This window comes from Pipistrellus hanaki (assembly GCF_964339955.1).
Source record: "Pipistrellus hanaki genome assembly, chromosome: 4".
In the NCBI taxonomy this organism is placed as follows: domain Eukaryota; kingdom Metazoa; phylum Chordata; class Mammalia; order Chiroptera; family Vespertilionidae; genus Pipistrellus; species Pipistrellus hanaki.
This window is the reverse complement of record NC_140506.1, coordinates 49,340,144-49,353,477: the sequence shown is the minus strand read 5'-3', so window position 1 is coordinate 49,353,477 and position 13,334 is coordinate 49,340,144. Positions and strand designations below refer to the sequence as shown.

At 42.0% G+C, this 13,334-nt stretch overlaps 1 protein-coding gene across 1 annotated transcript in view; it reads left to right on the top strand.

Annotated features, from left to right (window-relative positions):
- The window catches only part of LIX1 (limb and CNS expressed 1), a 49,155-nt gene that overhangs the window by 22,156 nt on the left and 13,665 nt on the right, over window positions 1–13,334 (top strand). The gene's annotated exons all lie outside the window — the stretch shown is intronic.

Below are 13,334 nucleotides of genomic sequence, written 5' to 3'. Positions count from 1 at the left end.
GATTTTTATTTTGAAATAGCCGATCACATTCCAAGCAGAACTACGACAAAAGAATCACTTACTGGTAGCTCTGTGACTATGTAAGACTGAAGGCCAGCATTCTGCTTAAAAGATGGGTACTAGCCGAAACCAGTTTGGCTCAGTGGATAGAGCGTTGTTGGCCTGTGGACCGAAAGGTCCCAGGTTCGATTCTGGTCAAGGGCATGTACCTTGGTTGCAGGCACATTCCCCAGTGGGGGGGGGGGTGCAGGAGGCAGCTGGTCGATGTATCTCTCTCATCGATGTTTCTAGCTCTCTCTCTCCCTTCCTTTCTGTGAAAAATCAATAAAATATATTTATATAAAAAAAAATGACAAAAAAAAAAAAAAAGATGGGTACTAGAAGCCCGATGCACAAAGATTCGTGCTAGACTGGGCTTTCCTTTCCTTGGCTGCCAGCATCGCCTTTTCATTCTGGCCCAGCCCCTTTCCGCTCAGGCCCTGGAGCCACTCTTTCCACTCAGGCCCTGCCTTCCCATGCTGCCCAGAGATCCTGAGAGACAGGAGTGGGGCACAATGACTGTGTTGTCGCCATGGTGACAATGCAAGCATCCCGCCCCTGTCACATGACGCCTGTGTATGCAAGTTAACCTCAATCTTTGTTGGGTTAATTTGCATATCACTCCTGATTAGCTGGTGGTGTAGTGGAGGTACAGTCAATTTACATGTTTGTCTATTATTAGGTAAGATGACATTTGTGCATTGATATAACCATGTGTTTGTTTTAATATAAACTGAATATATATGGAGGGTAGCTTTGGTAGAGTTGATGAAGTAGGGCAAAAACTGACAAACCAGGCCAACAAAACCAAAAACTATCTATTTGAAAAGATAAATAAAGAAGATAAATCTTTGGCATTTCTGAATAAGAAGAAACCCCAACACATATACTATACTAAACATGAGAAAAGGGATGCAATTATAGGAACATAATATAAGAATACTACATAAACAATTATATTTTTAAACATGAAAACTTAGATGATATTGAAATATCTTGGGAACTCTGTATTATCTTTGAAACTCTTCTGTAAGTCAAATTTTATTTCAAACTAAAAAGTTTTTATTTTAAAAAGACTTTTTCAATAGTTCCCTATTACCTTCTTAATATAGACTAAATTTTGTAATGTGTCAATAAAGACAATATGATTGTCCCTAACATTCTTTTCCAGCCTTATCTCCCTGAATTCCTCTCCTGACACTCAGTGATTCATTCTAACAGTTCCTCATTCTTGCCTTGACCTCTTCTGACCCCTTACACACTCACACTGTGATCTGCTCGTGAGAGCTGTTGCCACCTTCTCTTCATGTCCAAACCCTGTCCAACTTCCCAGACTCCACTCAAATGCCACATTCTTCATGAATTTTCCCTCAACTCCCTGCTAGATTTCTCTACTTCCTCTGATTTCCCAAAGCAGTTATATCAGTTTCTCTTCTAATATTTTATGGGTTTGTTTTTACCTTAGGCTACAGCTACTTATGTGTGCATTCCATCTCTATAACAAAATGTAAGTGCCTTGGGGACAGGGTCTGTATTCTTATATCTCTATGATGCTAAGCACTGTACTTTGTATATAGTAAGTTCCTAATAAATTTTGTTGAATGAATAGCTAAATGAATGAATGACAAGTCCCAAGAATCGATGAAGTTTATATTTGTCCATTTTTATATATTGATTGATATACAAAATTAGCATATACTATCATATACAGTTTAACATATAAATTAAGATATTTTACCTAACTCTTTAAGACAATGCGCTGAGAAGGAAAAGTCAGTAATGTTAAAGTCAGCTCATATCCGTGGTTGAAGTTTTGCAAATGTATTACTTTGGAAGTACTGACTTAATAAACATTCTAGCCTTGGCCAGGTGGCTCAGTTGGTTGGAGCACTGTCCTATACACTAAAAAGGTTGAGGGTTCAGTTCCCAGTCAGGGCACATGCCCAGTTTATGGCTTTGATCACTGATCAGGACATGTATAGAGAGTAATGGATGTATGTTTTTCTCTCACATCGTTGTTTCTTCTGCATGCTCTTCCTTCCTCTCTCTAAAAATCAATAAAATCATATTCTTGGGTAAATATTTTTTTAAAAAACCTTCTAATTCTCTCTGCATTTAATTTATATGTTAGTAACTTTCCCTCCACTCTGTACCCATTACTACAAATAACCAAGACCTGGCCTTACTCACACCCAGGTATGCATTATACTTGTTCATATGTATTAAGTACACTTATTATAACTATAATAATAAAAGTTTAATATGCTAGTTAGACTGTAAAGCTGAATGACCTTCCTGACATCATTCTGGATGTCCTTCTAGATTAGGGGTGTCGAACTCAATCAGAGAAGGGGCCAAAATCTAAAATCCAGCCTAAATCGCGGGCCGAATGGTTTACTGAACAGTCATAAACTGACAATGTCATAAACTGACAGCGGAGTGCAGTGATGACAGCGCGGTGCGGGCCACATTGCAAGGCCTGGTGGGCTGGATTTGGCCCGCGGGCCTTGTGTTTGACACATGTGTTCTAGATGAAGCCATGGAGGTGGGGGCTGAGGCAGAGTTGTTAGGGGTGATCAGGCAGGCAGGCAGGCAAGCAGTTAGGGGCAATCAGGCAGGCAGGAAGAGTGGTTAGAGATGATCAGGCAAGCAGGCAGGCTAGCAATTAGGAGCCAGCAGTCCCAGATTTTGAGAGGGTGCAGGACAGGCTGAGGAAACCCCCCCTCTCAAGCATGAATTTCATGCACCAGCCCTCTAGTCTAGAATGCAACGCACTTGACAGATCAATGAATTGATCTAGAGGCATAAGAGTAAGACATTCTAATGCTCTTGTTTTTGTTTTTGCTACTTTGAGAACTATAAAGTTTTAAGTTGTCTCATGAATTTCTATCCAAAATAATAGGTCTTTCCTTAGGAAGTACAGTCAACATCCTCTTTGTGGTCTTTTAAAAATAGAAAACAAAATGAAAAGAAAAAAAAAACTGAACTTTTGAGCAGGGAGGAGTCTTGGTGATCTGATTATTTCAAGGTCTCCTGTTCCTTATGTTTAAATCATCATATTTTAAGGTTCTCAGGAGAATTATGAACATCCTTGCTTTAAAAGATCCAGAATTTCCTGAATCAAATATGTTTTTAAATTGTGTTTGGGTGATTGACTGCCAAATCTGGCCCTTTCACTCATTTGGCCATCCAAAATGTGATTTGAGAAAAAAGAAGAAAAAAACCAGGAAGGGAAAAAAAAGAAAAAATATTTCCCCTAAAGCAATGTCTTTGCACTTTTCTTTGTCAGTTCAGAAACCTTCTTAAATGATATTTTCACCATATACCATTTCATCCTGTTTTTGCCAGCATTTGGCCTGGGAGAGCCTACATGCTCATTCCTGCAATGCCTTTCACATAATCAAATGTCACCCTCGTGCATTGCAAATCATTTCACGATGGATTATTAATGCCAAGACCATGTGCTGAGACATGGAGAAGCCGTTATGCCAGCAGTAGCCTTCTTACTGAGCTGTGGGCGTCACCTCCAATGGTGCCAAGTAATTGAAAATACTTGAAGTGTAGAATGGGACTGGATTGCAGGATTAAGCCCTCTAGTTTCATGAAAGCTGTAAGAGATTATGCTCATTCATTCTAAGAAGAGTGGTATTCAGACTGTGCTTTCGTTTTCTGGCTAGTACAAAGGAAAGCAGTCAAAGGTTCTGATGGACACAGACCACTGGCTTTCAAAGAAACCTCCTATTGAAGTAAAAGGGAAGCTGTGTCCAGGAAGACTAATTAAAGAATTTTCAGTTAGTCTTGACACCACAGCCCCCCAAAAACAGAGAGCGAGAGGGAAAGAAAACAGCCATAATCCTGTCTTTAACCTATTCCTGCATAAACTACTGTAGTAGAGGAAAAGAAAAATGAATATGTGCTTCATTTTTTTAAATTTCTAAACAATAAATAATTTTTTTTAGAAAGTTATAATGAAACACGTTAATACTAATTGTGTGGGTTTTTTTTTTTTAAAGGAAGCCATCTTCTAATATTACAGGCAGTAAGTAGGAATTTGTGCATTTTGGATGCGTTTTCTTAATGCCATTTTTTCTCTAGGCAGTTAATCCCTTACCAGTCACATGTCATTACCATGAAAACTGGCAGTAATGTCCATTTTTTACAATAGGAGCAACATAAGGGCCATCAGATCAACCTCTGGCTCCCCTCTTTATACACTCAGAAGGAAAGCTGCTCATGGTTTCAGTAGCTGTTTTGTTTCCAGAACCAAAAGGGGAACTTAACTGAGTGTTTTATCTTATTTTAAATTTTATTAAAAGGCTTGTGATTCAAGTTTTATGTTCAAGCCAGTGACATGGTCTTCCATACAGTCTGCTAGAGTGATTTGGATTAATGAATTTTATCCTTATTTGGACTAAAAAGCAGAAATTCCTTTGGGTATTGTAGTAGACCATGCGATTATTTATGTGCATGAGTTATGGTTGAATAAAAAAGGTGTCCCTTGGCTAAAACACTGATGTGAGAGCCCAGTTTATTTGAAGGACACTAATTCATTGGGGTACCATATCTTTTCACAAGCTTTTGTTGTTAAAATTGCTTCACAACAATAATTACAGGTGCTGCACACTGGGGTCAGGTCCTCAGCCCATGTGTGCAATGCCAGGCCCACAGGAAATGGAGATGTGTAAAATTGCCAGAGGCAACTTGTTGATTGATTGTGTTGCTTGTTTGTTTGCTTTTGCCCAGTGTTTGCATAGCAGGACTGCACAGCTGGGAGACGTGACGTGGAATCCTCACAGCAGACCAGTTCCTTTAATTTTTTTTTAAAAATATATTTTACTGATCTTCCACAGAGAGGAAGAGAGAGGGGCAGAGAGCCAGAAACATTATCGATCAGCTGCCTCCTGCACACCCCCCACTGGGGATGGGCCTCTTGCACAACCCCTACTGGGGATGTGCCCACAACCAAGGCACATGCCCCTGACCAGAATCAAACCTGGGACCCTTGAGTCCGCAGGCTGACTCTCTATCCACTGAGCCAAACCGGTTTCGGCAGTTCCTTTCATTTTTATGCCACTTAGTTTTTCAAATCAAAGCCTTTGCCTAGGAAGATACCTGGCAAAACTCCTTTCAAAGGCTCATACTGGCTCAAAGAAGACTAGGGTGTTTAATTTTTACCTACCACAGCAAGCACACTTCACCTGTGTTATCAGATACAAAACACATATTTTATACTTTCAGGTATTGAAAGATTCTTCTCAAAGTCCAGGGAAGTAAAAGAATATTTAAATCACAGTAAGCTACGTTTATAAAATTAATTTTTTCCCAGGGGAGAAGGACTAAGAGAAACTTTGATTAAATCATGGACTAGGCTTAATGAGATTGTAATGCTCTCTTTCTACCAATTATTAACAAAGGCCTAGTTACAGCATTCCATGCCCTAGGAAGTGAGTTAGTTTCTGCCATAAAATGGAGACTGTTGCCCTTTACTAAGGCTGTGTTCCTATTTGAAATCAGCCATGACCTCTTTTGTGTCTGTCTCTGGAGTTGTTGACTTGACTCAGATGCACAACACGCTATACAATGTAAACTTCGCTTCTAAAGGAGGTGTCTCTGGTATAAATCTCCTTAGGAAAGTATCCTGTTTTGTAACGAATGAGACCCAAAGATAGAATACTAGCTCTAACCCCTTCCCATTTGAAAATCATATGTCAGCTAAGATCTAACAGCAATGACTTGCCCGTGAAACTGTGAGTGCATATTATTTAAGAGGAAACCTTATATTTACCCCTTAGCCCTTTATTCTGTCTTTTCTTAACAAGCACAACGAATAAAGGTGCTTGGTGTCCAAAGAGAATGGCAGAGCGTGGTGAAAGGAACACTTGGGAAAGGGCTTCTTGGTAAATAAAGGCTTGCGGCTGTCCACCGGAGCCGCCCAGCTCCTCAGGTGAGTTTTAGGAAGATGCTCACTGTGTCAGGACGTGCAGAGTGAGGACGAAAGGCTGACTCCATCATTTCCCAACACCCCTTCACCCCTCTCCGTGCAATCAGAGCCAAGCCCCTCTACATCAAAGCAACTATAAAAATAAACCGAAACTCTAAGCCCCGATCAATTCATCTTGTCTTCACCTTAACTTGAAAAAAGACAAGGAAGAAAAGAAAAAAGGGAAAAGGAAAAAAAAAACAAAAAAAAAAAACCCCTCAAGGAGCAAAATACAACGTGGTTTTGTAATAGTTACCAGGGCCCTTGGTCTAGGTATGTGTGTAGAATAGCATGTGTGGCAGAGGTAAATGAGGAGGAGGCCAGGTGGTTTGTATTATAGAAATAACATTCTGACCCGCCATGTGCATGAAACATTTCTTTCAGTTGACAGGAACTGGTGGGTTTTCTCTGAAAATTGGACTCTGAGACCAATTCCCCTCCCCCACAGCTAGCCAAGAGCCCCCATTCCCTGCTGACAGAGCTCCGGATTGTTCCCAACATGACCTATGCAGAAAGAGACATGATATTGACTTGAGTGACCTAATTTCACCCGCTGCCCTTTTTCCACATCACCATCTGGAAGGGGGGAAATGTTAATGTAGCCACAATTAGATAAATTGGAGCACATGCAATGCTCGTGCTTGGACGAGGGCACGCAGGTCTTAAAGCACCGAGAGGGGGACAATTAGCAGCGGGGCCTGGTTTGTGGCATTCCTGGTGCTGATGGCTTGCTGTCAGGATGGAACGGAGGTGTTGGTGACACTGACCAGAGCTGGCAGGCCATACACACAAACTCCGCAAGTCAGGTCACTTGTTGCGACTTGGACTCTGAGGCACAAAAGCAAACCATTCCCAACCACCTGAATGACAGACACTGCAGCCTGAAGGATTGGGGCAAGAATTCTCACCTCTCACAGAGTCCGTTTATTTGGTTTGGCCACCTGTAAAGCCCCAGCTCAGAACCATGTGCTCTTGAGCCGAGTGAATGCCGCCCATATAACACCGATTTGCCCTGGAGTCCGGGGAGGACATCTTCAGTTTTGAGTTCCCATGTAGGTACGATCTGTCACCCTTGTAATTACATGACTGTTCTTGTTCAAGAGCTTCGCTCTTCATAGACCATTTCTCAACTGCTTGGCTAGCCTCAGTAGGCACTCCTAAAGTGTGATTCCTTGGTTTTATATATTTTGGATTTGCAGACCTATTTTTTCTTTTTAAAAAAAAATACATTTTATTGATTTTTTATAGAGAGGAAGGGAGAGGGACAGAGAGCTAGAAACATTGATCAGCTGCCTCTGGCACATCCCCCACAACCAATATACATGCCCTTGACCGGAATCGAACCTGGGACCTTTCAGTCAGCAGACCGATGCTCTATCCACTGAACAAAACCGGCTTTGGCCTATTTTTTCTTAAAGTCTTTAAAATACAAATAATTCTAAAAGGTCTGTTGTATGTTTAAAATGGAGAGATGTTACTTATATCAATGTCTTTTCACCTGCTTTCCTAAAGAAAGCACAACAGTTGGGATGTATGTACAGTAAGTGCTTGGGGTTCAGAAACAGCCACTCCACACATGTATCCTATCTATTTTCTAATACAAAGCCTGGGGGAAATTATTAATCTAATAAGGGCCACCAGGAAACTAATTGCTCAGAGTATAAATTGTGTTGGTCTAGCTGTAAGGTTTTTCTATGAATAGTAACACACATCAGTAATTTTAAAGTATTTAAGAAATAATTAACTCTAAAACCAATTTCTTATTATGTATTTCTATTCTTATGACATGTTCATGACTACCAAAATTGTATGTCAACCAACTTAAGAACATCTGTGCATCCTAAAAAAATTGACTAGCCACAATTGGGATGGCATATGGCCCAATTAATCTTGGTTGATTACTTTTTCATTGCATAGTGTGGACACTTTGGAAAATTATCATTGAAGAAATAGAAACTACTGAGCAGAGAAAGAAAATTGAGACCTCAGTTAAGTTGGCAGTGTTTATATACTTTTTAAGGGCCTAAATTTAGAACTGTCATAAAGGATTTTTTTTTTCCAGCTTGAACACTGCTTTCCTTGAGATATTTCCTTGTGAGATATTGGCATTTTTGGTGTTAGCGGAAGTAGTTTTACCATTATGGTATTGAGATTTATAATAAGAAATATATATTTGTTCTTTATCCTGGTTCCTGGCATAGAGCTCCTAAAACCCTTTGTTATTCATTACAAAATCCCTTTCTACTACACTTGAGTTTGTGCCAATAAGGTGACTTTTGGAAATCCCCTAAAGGTGGGGACTGGCAACTAGGGCAACCAACCTTGTGATTAAAGGGTTAGAACTTTCAGCTGCACCCTCTGACCTAGGAGGGGCTTAAAATTGTCTTAATCACCAACTGCCAAAGATTTAATCAATCACACCTACATTATGAAGCCTCCATAAAAATCCTACATGTGGGATTCACCAAGTTTCTAGGTTGGTGTACATCTGGAGAGCTGGAAGGATTGCGCCCCTTCCCGCATACCTTGCCCTGTGTATGTTTCCCTCTGGGTATACCTTTTATAATAAACCAGCAATCCAGTGGAATAAGTTGTCTTCCTGAGTCTGTGAGCCATTCTAGCAAATGATGAAGGAGGGGGGTTCTAAGAACCTCTCAGCTAAAGCTGGTTGATCAGAAATGCATGTGACAACCTGGACTTGCAGTTGGTGTCTGCAGTGGGGACAGTCTTGTAGGACAGGGCCATTGGGATATATAACCTCTGTTTCCTCATCTGCAAACCCAAAACAAGGATAACAACAAACCCAACCTCACAGGATTGTGGTAATAACTAAATGTGACAATAAACATGAAGTGCCTCCAAGCTCAGCAATGAGGATTACTATTACTGTGCTCTCCAATCAGAGCGGGCTTAGAGAATGCCTTATTACCCGACGTGAGCACAGCCTTTGTATTAGTCATCTACGGCTGGGTAACAAATTGCCTCAAAACTCACCTTATCACACACTGTTTCTGAGGATCAGGAATCTGGACGCAGTTCAGCGGGGTGGCTCTGGCTCTGGGTCTCCCTGGAGGCTGCATTCAAGCGGTCAGGGAGCTAGAGTCATCCGAGGCTTGATGGAGCCTGGGGGATCCTTTTCTAGAAGGCATGGGCTCCTTACCACGGGTGCCTTTCTGTAGGACTTTCCCAGAGCAAGTGCTCCAAGAGAGAGATGTGTGATTGAGACAGAAGCCACTGCAGCTTTTACAACTTAATATCAAAAGCGACATGCTGCATCTTCTGCCATATTCTGACTGGTGGAGCACAGCGTGAGCGGGGCTGCACGAGGGTGTGAATGCGAGGAGGCAGAGATCCCGGGGAGGAGGAGGGGCTCTCAGAGGCTGGCTACCACCGCCTTACAGAGTTCTCCTCAGCAATGCCGCAGACGCGCTTGTTCTGCTTTAATTTTAGATTAGAGCCAGGAGGCTTTGAAATGATTTCAGTGGTTTATAATCTACCAGCAAATGAAAGGCATCTGAGCATCGAGATAAATGTCTGAGTGGGGGCTGCCAGCCGCTTGAAAAGCCTGTGGTTCCACATGCCTGAGAAATCCACAGCTGACTTCAGTAAAAATCCCGGCTATTAAATATTCCGGCTCTGCACTTCTCACAAAGTGCAGAGGACAGAAGTTGTCTCTCTCTATTTAACGAGTAAGAATGGTTAGCGGAGAAGGCACGGTTTACAAATCTGTATTTATGATTGGGGTCTGGCTGAAAAGCAGAATCAACCATACGATCTGGGAAGTCTGATTCCAGCAGGAAGTTGCTTTGAAAGAACCCCATGCTCCGCTCACTCTCCAGCCGATGTCTTTGATGACCGGTTTGGACACATCAATAAAACGTTCTGTCACTTACTATATTTTATTTTCTTGCAGCGCTTCCCACTGTTTGATGGTAACGCTAAGTGTGCCTGTTCTCACAGCAGAATCCACACTCATGATTTCCATTTGCCAAGCAGATTGCTTTTGGCTCCATGTCCTGCCCACGCACAGGTCCTGCAGGTTTGAGAGGCCCCGTTGAAAGATCCCTAAAGAAAATATGCGGCCTCGACTGACTTGGATGTGTAGCTCCAAAACTTAGAAGCAAGCGGCTGGTTAACATTATAAACATTTTGAAGTACTTGTCTTTCAGAAATGCAAAGAGCAATTGTAGGAGAAGCCCTTTGATGGCTCAGAACTTGCTTTATGTGCTTATTATTAATCGGTACACTTTCTCCCCCATTTCAGCCGAAGATTCTGTACATTGCAACAATGACATAAGTAAAGACATGTGTCCACTTTAAAATCCTGCTGTTGGTGAGGTCTCCTAGTCCCTTCCCGTGCTTTCTGGGTAAAGGCTCCTTCCCTCACTCAGCCCCGCAGCACTTTGATCTCAGAAGCAGTGCCATTTGGTTGTAAGTGTATGTGGTGCCTTTGATCTGGTACTTAGTGGGGCTTATTTAAAATAGATAGCTTCTTTTATCTAAATAGTGTTTACTGGGTCTCTCTCTAGGAAGGATGGTTTCAATTGCTATCATTTAGGTAGTTATATAAAGTTTCTTAAGAGTGCCCAGGTCTGAATCTTAAGTTCTGAAACCCCAACAGCAATATTATAGATTTTGGAAAGCAAATTCCTATTAAAATGAGCTGCTCCTATAGATGTCAGGTACTGTTTGCAGAAACTTGCTCTGCTTTTTAATGAGGAAGTGACTTTCGGAAGAGTAATAGACATATCTTGTACTCAGACAAAAATGGTAATCTCAAAAAGTGTCTGAACTTAATGTCCAATTATCCCTCTGAAATTCACCTATTAATATATTTTTACATTACTGAATTATGCATAGTACACAGGGTATATTTAAAAGGGACTTTTTAAAAATAGTAAATATGTATCTTTAATTCTCCTCTTTAAGAGGATTTCTTGAGCATTTTATTAGGTGCATTAGTGATTTGTGTTTAAATTTCCTAGGCAGCATTTAGTTATTCATTCAATAAACTGTGCTGTAGGTCCAGAGACTTACAGATGACTAAGCCACAGACTCTGCCCTTAGGGTGCTCACAGCCTGGAGTCTGGGGGGCAGGTACTAGCAGACAATTATGTAACCGTGTGTGAGTGCCTCCCATGGACAGCAGTCCTCCCAGCCCACCTTCGGAGTGATCAGGGAAGACTTCCTAAAAGAGGCGGCACCCAGGCTTCAGTGAGATACTGCCGACCTAGAACTCAACATCTCATAAATTCCCAGTCAAGTCCATACTGCAAAGCCATGCCTCACGGTTTAATACAGGTGGCCTCACCTTGGGAGAGGTCTAAACCTTGAATGGCTTTGTTTACTGCCTCCAGCTACCCCAAAGTCTTCTTTGGAGAAAAACCCTGTTTTTTCACATACCGTATTTTCTGGCGTATAAGACGACCCCCTAATTTTTACAGTTAAAACATAGGTTTAGGCCTATATTTGCTGTATAAAACTACCCTCCACTTCAAAGAAAAGACTTACTTTGCCGTCAAGATCTGCAGGTAATTTTTGTGCAATTTTGGTCTTTTGCCCCCGATTTTCGGGTTCAAAAGTCGTCTTATACGCCGGAAAATACGGGTACATTTTAGACTTTCAGCTTAATTCTTTATGTAGAGGTGATATTGGAAACCTCTTTGTGTTGTTTTTAATCATTCTGTTTTGTTAGGGTCCTGACACATTAGGAGAAAATCAGGGGACAGGGCCTGACCTCAGGAGGCTAGTCTGGATTTGGGGAGATGGGGAGGAGAGTCTGGGCCTCTAGATGACACACACTTATGAGTTCTGAGTGTCCCTGGGTCAGTGCAGGGATGGTCAATGTGCTGAAAGCCAACCACAGGGGCTTGTCCTTGTCATAGGGGTGCTACCAAGCCACTGAGGCTGTGAAAATGCAGCATGACCTGGGACCTTTGGTACTTTCTCTGTTCTTTCACATCAGTCACCGAGCACTACTGATGCTGAGAATCGTGCATTTTAGGTATCAGGAGCCTTAAAATCAAAGAGGCCACCATCCCCATTTATTCAGTTAGGAAATAAGCCCCAAAGTTCTGGCATCCCAGGCCTCACAGTCACTGAGTGGCAGAGCCAGAGGTGCCCAGTCACCCTGTTGACCAGGACCTAGGCCTGAGCTTTTCTTTCTGGCTTATTTCCCTCTAAGTCTTGGCGTAGGGTCTAGGACCTTGGACAGTTCACAGGAGCTGTGGGAGAGAGGCCACCACACTCTGGGGTCCTCCAACAGGGGTGGGCTCTGGGGACAGTGCTGTTCTCTTAGGACTTCCATCTCTCTTGGGACTCCCAAGGTCCACACTGAGCCAGAACTGGAATAAGAGTTGTAGCTGAAAAGGAAAGAGACAGAACAGGAAAGAATCAGGATACATTGAGCAGACTTGTGGAGCCACAGGAAAGCCAGGCTGGGAAGGAGAGCAATATTACATTTGGGAGAAATGATTTTTTTTTTAAAAAATGAGTTACTGATCATGGGCTGCCTGTGGCCCCTAACTTCAGGAAGGCCAAATGTTGACCCAAACTGTGTGGATGGAAACCAATGTGGAAAGCGTGGCCCTCAAGAAAATCAAGGAACGGTTGTCAGAGGGAAGGTGGAAAGATAAGTGCTGGAAAAGCAAAAACAGTAGATTTTGACAGCAGCCCCTTTGTCCTAACCTGGAGGTAAAAAGTATAAGACTGGAATGTGCTCATAGAGTGTTACCATGTGTAAGGTCGTCTCACTGCTTTACCTATATTAACTAATTGAGGCTATCCTATTCCAGAGGGACTGCTATTATTCCCATTGACAGATGGCAGAACTTGAGTCACCGAGGGACTAACTTCCCAAGGTCTTTCTTTCAGCTAGCAAGTGCCTGGAGCCAAACTGCCTGACCCCAGAACCTCTGTCCTTAATTATTTCCCAGTTTCCTTCTTTCCTTACATTTTTCCCCCTCCAAAATAAAGGTTCGAGAAAGGTCCTTATAATGAATATAATTACCTGGCACATAAAAGTAGCCATTATGACTTTTGTGATTATTTATTAAAGAATACAAAGCCTCTGGTGCGTAGTAGCCATTCAGTGACTATGAAATAAGACCAAAAGCAGCATTTGAAGACCAACCTAGACATTTGCATGGAATCTAAGGCTGAGAGAAAATCTGTGTGATCTTCAGGGGATTAGCAATGGGTGTGAAGGAAGAAGTACAGACAGTAAATAGATGAATAGAAATGTCTAGAGACCCACTAAGGCAGGGACAACATGGTGACATGCTGAATCCTTCCATGACTCCTCTTCTCCTCCCTT